We start from the raw sequence: 8,126 nt of genomic DNA, 5'->3' as shown, positions 1-8,126 counted from the left end.
GTATGCAGACAAAGGTTGCTTTCCCGAGAATGGAAGATTTTACACTTCAGTGTACACGGAAGGCATGCATACGCGGAGCCCTGTTTTGACTAAAAATTGTATTTTTGAGTTTTAAAATTATCCCTCTAACTTTTCAAACCTCAGTAACTACTATTTAAGGCCTGAAGACTAGTTTTTAGATTACAGAGGAAGTGTGAAATTATTGAGAAAGTTAAATTCAAGTAGAAGGAGGTCTGTGAAGAGAAGATGTCAATTAATGAGGTACAGAAATATTGAATATGGTATGAGATTGAATTTGATTGAGAAAGAGACCTCAGGTAAGAGGCAGTAGCACTGTCTACTTGCTCTAGATAAGAGATTGAAATTCTTTCACTGGCTCCGGATAAGAGTTGAGAAGCCGGGTAAGATGCGGTGGTGTTATCCACTTGCTCCGGGTAAGAGTTCGAGACTCCGAATAAGAGGCAAGGGTTGAGTTTTGTTTCTCTTGCTCTGGGTTGAGAATTGTAACACCGTCTGGGTAAGAGGCAAGGGTGAGGTTGTCCCCTACTCCAGGTACGCGAGTAAGATGCAAGGGTTGCGGTTTGGTCCCACTTGCTCTGTGTTTGGTGTTCTGTCTGTAGTTCGCTACCAGACATATCATGTTTGGCTATATAATGACAAATAAGACACATCATCCATAGGACAAGCATGCATCATATGCATTTGTATGTTTTGCTTGAGTGTGCATTATTTTGGTTTGCTTAACTGCCTAACTCTGCTTATTTGCTACTTGTTCTACTTGTTGTAACTGCTATCTATACTTGTACTTTTCTTGTTTGTTTTGTATGTGTTTGCAATTGAGAGATCCCTCATGCTGGTGGAGATGATGCTGAGGGTTGTTCCACCTGTGATTAGGAGGTTTAGGAGAGAAGACAAGAAGTGAAGAGTTAGTTTAGAAATGAGAATCCTTTGGGTAGATTACCAAACTTTACGATTTAGTATTAATTTTAAGTCTGATTATCTGAGTATCGAAGTTTTAGGAATGACTTTGATTTTTCCGGGACCTTATGTATTATCTATGTGGGCACCTCTACCATGCTGAGAACCTCCGGTTCTCATTCCAAACATATATTATTGTTGTCAGATGCAGGACATGATACACCACATTGAGCTTGCTGGTGACTCTTGGAACTTGAAGACTTGCCTCTGGATTTTATACTTTGTGTTTTGTATATGTACATGTATTTAGGCTCTCCACTTGTATATATTTGTATTTTATCCCTCTTAGAGGTTGACTTAGAGAAACAGGGTTTAAATTCTGTATTTTGGTAAACACTTTTAAAGGTATATATATATATATATATATATATATATATCCTAGCCGGCCTTTACTTCGTAGGTCGAGTTTAGAGCTTGATTATGTATCTATCTTTTGAAACTCTATTTATATACTTGTCTCTTTGGTTTTTTGTATAAGCCTTCTACCTAATCATTTTTCGTGTATGACGCATTTTCTGTCTTATTTTGTTCATCCTTTCTTCCAAGGCTCCTAGATAAACTATTTTTTACATATATCTATTTACGTATTTTTGTTTTAGAGGTCGTAGCACTTCATCACATTTGATTTACATCCTAGGCATAAAATTATGTATGGTAGGGTGTTACAATATATGCTAAAAGAGAACCTTATTGTTTTACCAATTACTCTTCCATTCAATATTTTTAATTTTTACAAAGAAAATTAAATATGGATGATTTTGTTCCAGTTCTTTGATGTGTATGGAGAAGGAGGAATAATATTGTGTTTGGCAAGACTATATAGGATCTTGAAATGTTTAAGCAAGAGGTTTGACACTTAGTGATTTTGTGGATGAAGTGCACATTGAATAAAATGATGGCTAATAAAGGAATGAATAGTTAAAGCTTACTTAATGCTAATAGTTAGGATGCATGATAGGTGTTCTCTATGTTATTCTATTTGTTTCTGTTAGAAACGTTTTAATTATGATCTGATCGAATTACTGTAAGGGATGTGAATGTTGTATTTGCTTTGTATGCTTCTAAACCTTATATTCCTTATGGATATTTGTAATCGGATAATTATTAAAAAAATTTTGGTTCAATATTTTATATTTATTTAAATTATGATAGTGAATAATATTTTTTTTTTCAAAACATAAATAATGTGAGTTTTTTTATAAAAACAAAGTTTTTAGTTTAAATAATTATGAGATTAGATTATTCCAAAGATGATGATAATATCTTAACTTTAGATCTGCTATAAATAAAATAAAATTTATAGAAATATTATGTTGTATTATAAAATTTAGTTTTATTTTTCTTATCTTTAATCTAAATTATTTGGATTGACATGTGCTTTAATTCTTTTATACGTTTACTAAAATTTTATTATTTTGTAAACATTTTTTCAAATCATTAAGGAATTTATTACCTATAATTCTTATATGTTTTATTTCAAAATATGTTAAAACAAATTTTAGAGGTTGATATTTTTAAAAGTATCAGTGGCACGAAATAATAGAAATGTTCACATCAATTTAATTAATTTAATATTAAATATATTTTTGAAATTAATTTGTCATGAAGTAGTATCACACAATCGTCTATTTTAGTTATTTTTTTAAGTATCCATATCTAATTATTTATAATTTTTAGAGTATCAATATGTGCTATTATAATATATTTATCACGTCACCAAAAAAAATAATATATTTATCACAATTTATAGTTGCAAGATTTGGATTAAATATTTATTGCAAGGTAGCGTTTTTGTCATCCAATAATTACATTAGATATGATAAAATTCAATTTAATTATTTTTTGATGAAATAATAGATGAAAAGGAAAAAAGAAATACCCTAACACAGGTCTATATGTAGGAACGACAATACTATCACTCTTGACATGTAATAATCACTACAAGAAAATAAGCTTTTTGCAACGCTTTTAAAGCGTGCTGAAAAGTGCTAAAAAGCGTACTGATAGCTTTTCGCCATGCTTTTTGAGCTATCGATACGCTTTTGAAAGGGTCACATCCGCTTGCGTGTCGGTTGCTCTATCGCCACGCTTTTATAGATCTATCGCTTTCTTTTTCGCCACGCTTATATCTCTTGCCACGCTTAAAAGAATGGCCATAGGTGTTAACCTATCACTACGCTTTAAAAGGGTGCCAAAAAGTGGACATATAGCCACGCTTTTAAAGCATGCCCATTAGTTTGGCTTTGGCTATCCTTCAAAAACGTGCCGATAAGTAATGATATGTCTACGCTTTTGAAGCGTGCCAATAGGAATTTTTTTGGTTATTGCCACGTTTTTTAAGCGTGGTCATTGACTCAACTATACAATATGGCCACCCTTTTTAAGCGTGGCTATAAGTTTATTCAATAACCTATTGTTTTTTTCTAATTTTCCTAATAAAACCTCGCAAAATTCATATATAATTTTAAATCATAGTGTATGTATGCCTTTATATTTGTATTTTTATTATTGAGACAAAATATAAAATAAGAAAGAAGAAATTGCATATACCAATAGGAAGAGAATAATTTTGATGCACACCAATATGCTATAGACATTATTCCACAAATAAGTTCAGTTCCTTGATCCAATGTGAGCTTTATAATACACTATTTTCTTGAATAAGCAGACAAGCAGTGGCCTATTATGCATATAACTCCAAGACTGAATTTATCTAATCCTATATACTTCAACCCATCAATTTAATATTCCAGATGCATTTTGTGATCCATTTTGTGAGCTAATACTATATTCCTTTGAGCATCTTCTAGGGGCAAAGAAGCCATTGTCATAGCCAAGAGCAGCTACCACTCTTGGTTCATTGAATATTATCCAGTTTTTCACTCTGTCCCAAATGTCTTAGAAACAGAATTCTGCATAGTCTGCAAATTCATTCCTGTGCCAAATTCTATGCATTCGTAAGTAACAAGTACCATCAAAATTATTGCTTAAGAAAAAAAAGGGTGGTACTTACACTACTTGACAGTTCAATAATTCATTGTATCTCAATACACTACTTGGCGGTTCAATAATCCATTTTATCTCAACCCAAGGTCTTGTGGACGGTCATAGTGGTAGAGATTTGCATAAGGAGTAATGTCTACTCAGCAGAAAAATAAAATAAAAAATATTATGTCTCAAGAACTAGCACTCTTCTGCAAGATTAAAAAAATAAAAAGAAAAAGAAAACAGAAACAATTAAAGTGCATAGCAACCAGTAAACTTTACTCTTCATCAAAGAAATAAATCATTTAATGCAAAGAAATAGATAAGAAGCATAGATAAGAAATGTAGAAATAAGAAAATGCAAAACAAAATTAATATACACTTTGGCCATCTCTTCTAATATGCAATTGATTCATTTAAAAAATTGAACCAAAGGAAAGGTAACAAATGGTTCAAAGAAATTAAAATACCCATGTAGTTGACGTTGTGCTTGAGATACCAACATTTCATTTTTGAAATCTATGAAAGCACAATTCCTCAACCTGAATTTTACAAAACAATTATGATTAACATTCATTAACAAAAAAAAATTGGAACAAATATTTTAAAAATCGGCTAGTGATTTAGTACACTTCAGAAAAACAGCAAGCAGTAACCAATTTAGAAAAATCATATAAAATCCATCTTTGGTTGGATTCTCCTAAATTTTGGTGTAGTTGAACTAGACTTATCCATCTTTCACCCAGTTTAAGTCCCACAGCATTTTCGCTTCTCTAGAAAAAGTTATGTCTCTCGAAATATGATTTTGTTTTAAAAAAAGGGAGCTGTCACAGCAGTTAACAGCCCTACTTCCAGAAGGCACAACTTTCTCTACAAAACTCGAATTGTCCTAAAATTTGGAGATAAAATACTATACATCCTAATATTTCACCTCTCTTTGATTTCACCTCCAAAGAGTTTCAGAGTATTGAGATATGTGGTTTTGAAGTTGCTGTTCCAGAATTCAGACAGCATTCTTTCTGCAGAAAATGATCATTTTCTAAAAATAATATCTCCCAAACCACACATCGGAAAATTCTGAAATTTTAGGGGAACAATCTAGACATCTCAAAGTTTCATAGAAAAATAATTTTACTCATTTTGAGTGGCTAGATTGCTCCCAGTTTTGTTCACAAAGTGCTACTCGAAACTGCATAATTCTGCAACAGTGCAACATGTAACCTTGGGTTTTGAGAGGTCAAAAATTGATTCCTAGCTTTTCACTCACTCTAACCTTGTATTATAACTTTATTTTACCTATTGTGACTTGTTAGAAAGATTAAATCAGCCCCATGTGCTCAATAAGATCATCAACCAGCTCAAGGTTTTCAAAACTGAAATAACTTGTACTATATATATATATACAATGGATCCTCATTCATTTTTCAGCAAATAAAATTTCAGCAATCAATTTAACTCTCACCAAATAAGGAGGATCTGCCACTACTATTTTGAAGGAATGCTTCAACTCCAGTGGCAACTCCTCAGGGTGATTGTAGTCATAAAATGTGTAATCACATCCGTACTGCTCAAAACGTTTATCATACTCAAAAAGTTGTGCAGGAACATTAGGATCCATGTTCTGAAGATTCAAGAAAGGAAAATTTTGTAAATATCTGACAAAGCAAAATCAAGAACTCAGAAACGGCATCAAACAAATTAAAACAAATCAACAAACCACATCAACATACATTTTATCATTATTACAACCGAGGCATTGCTCATTGATTTCTTCACTCAAAAGGGGTTTAAAGTTGTAACTATCATCTTCAATTCTTCACCAAGAGAATCAATCCTCTACACTACACTTACACTAATATTAATATTGAAGATAAAACAGTGTAGAACTTGAAGCTTAACACATTGCATATTTCCAAACTATTTCCCAATGAAAATGACTAATAATAATAAACATCTATATTCACCGAAAGTATTAAACATTTGATTAAAAATATTAGCTTTGCACTTTTATCACAAATCAGTAACATTTGAACCCAAATGAACATTGAGAAAAATAATTAACTGAAATTCCAAAATTCAAAATAAAGAAAAGGAAAACAAGAGGAATAATGAATTACCTTGAGATAAGAATAGAGGGTAGGCAAGCAATTCAGGCAATGGGAGAAATGACGCTGCCATTGCAGAGCTTGAGGACCTCTTTAGCTACGGTCTTCGCGGTCTCCGCGCTGTACCAGAACTGACTCAACCTCCAATCCTCCGAAACCAGAGAAACCTTGGAAGATGCAACGACGGAGGCAGAGAGACTGAGAACGACGAAGCATCACTATGTTGATAACGGCAAAGAGATTAAGAACGACAGAGAACGACATTGCTGAGAAGAACGAGGCTGTTGAGATCGACGGCGTGGAGAATGACGACACCGAGAGACGCGGCTGCTGGACGACATGGAACTTCGACGAAAACGGCGGTTGCTGGACGGCTGGACGGTGCGGCAGAGGAGTAGAGGACTATGAATTTGTGACTGAGAGTGGGAGAGGGGAGGAGCGTGGCAGACAGCGTTGACAGAAGAGGTGGGAGAGAATCTGAAATTCGGGTTTCAGAATTTGAAATAGAGGGAGTGACGGCAGAGGTTAGGGAATTAGGGTTTCTGGACATATATATATAGTAAGGGAGGAAATGGGTACGCTTTTAAAAAGTGACGAAAACGGACAAAAAGTTCACGTTTCAAAAGCGTGCCGATTGACCTCTATCGGCACACTTTTGTAGGGTGCCAAATAAATACAAGATATGGGCACGCTTTAAAAAGGTGATAATTTAAAGACAAACTAGCCACGCTTTTCAAGCATGCCGGTTTTTCTCTATGTCCACGCTTTTCAAGCGTGGCAAAAAAAAGCGTGGCCAAATCTCATATCAGTCGTCACCCTACTAAAAGCGTGTCGATTTTTCTCTATGGCCACGCTTTTCATGCGCGGTGAAAAAAAGCGTGGCCAAATCACAAATCAGTGGCCACCTTCGAAAAAGCGTAGCCATTGACCACTTTTGGCCAAGCTTTAAAAGCGTGGCAAGAAAAAAGTGTACTGACAGGCCGTTTTTCTTGTAGTGAATTGATTGATTAATTTCAATTAATTGATTTATTACGTACCAAAAAAAGATTTAATTTTTTTAATTATGCTTATATATATAAAAAGAATAAAATATTCATATTAAAATATTTTAAAATAATTGAAAGGATTTACAAATATAACATTAATAAGTTTCTACGGTTAAAATTTTTAGGAAGTAAGAAAATTGGGAAAAAACAAAAATAACTATTATTTCAAAAAAAAGAAACAAATTGTAGATTGAGTAAGAATATATCTCATGAATTTAAATACTTTATTACATAAAATATTTAAATTTTTGTTATAACACAAACTGTACTACATCGCTAAACATATAAGGAGAGTTTGAATTTTGAAAAAGATTGATCTTAATTAATTCTCTTTGATGTATGAGAAAGTAAAAAAGAATGGATTTTGATGAACCAAGTTTATTAATTTTTTTAATTAATTCGAATAATTCTTTTTTAAAAAAAAATGGATTGATCAATATTTGATTTAACTAGAATTTGGACTATACATGCCCTGTCACTATTAGAGGGTATATGTTCCCTGTCACCGTTAGAGGGTATATGTGCTCTGTCACCATTAGAGGGTATCGGTGCCCTGTCACCCTTACAACCATAGAGAAAACACAAGCATACTCACATTCAACATTTTCCATCATTATTCATTTACCACATTCATTCATAATCACTCTTCATTATTACCAATTCTCAAACAATGACTTGGAGCAAGCGGGACGAACCACGACCCTTGCTACTACCCAGGTATCACAGACATACATTCATTCAAAACTCCATAATTAAACTCATTTATCATAATTTTCCTTTTCCATCTCATACCCGGAGCAAGTGGACAATGCCACTGCCTACTACCCGGGGTCACACGTCACATTCATTTTCAAACCATCATTTCTGCACTTCCTCAATTAATCTTAATCATATACATATACATACTATGCCATAATTCAATGCTTATCACAGCTATCCGACTCATAACATACACAGCATTTTCACCATCATCCTCAGCAACTCATACAATCATCATTACTCATCATTCATC

The 8,126-nt window shown here is 33.3% G+C and overlaps 1 long non-coding RNA gene across 2 annotated transcripts; it reads right to left on the bottom strand.

The window, feature by feature from the left end:
* Window positions 1-3,545: 3,545 nt before the first annotated feature.
* LOC112750270 (uncharacterized) lies at window positions 3,546-6,595 on the bottom strand. Of its 2 annotated transcripts, XR_011872053.1 has the most exons (5): window positions 6,081-6,595; window positions 5,426-5,584; window positions 4,434-4,505; window positions 3,992-4,117; window positions 3,546-3,913 (listed from the first exon to the last, which is right to left on the bottom strand). It is a non-coding gene; the product is annotated as an uncharacterized lncRNA (long non-coding RNA). The 2 variants fall into 2 exon arrangements; XR_011872054.1 differs by lacking the exon at window positions 4,434-4,505.
* Between the last annotated feature and the right edge of the window lie 1,531 nt (window positions 6,596-8,126).

The sequence above is a fragment of the Arachis hypogaea genome, chromosome 15 (assembly GCF_003086295.3).
Source record: "Arachis hypogaea cultivar Tifrunner chromosome 15, arahy.Tifrunner.gnm2.J5K5, whole genome shotgun sequence".
In the NCBI taxonomy this organism is placed as follows: Eukaryota; Viridiplantae; Streptophyta; class Magnoliopsida; order Fabales; family Fabaceae; genus Arachis; species Arachis hypogaea.
This window is presented reverse-complemented; position numbering and strand designations above follow the sequence as displayed.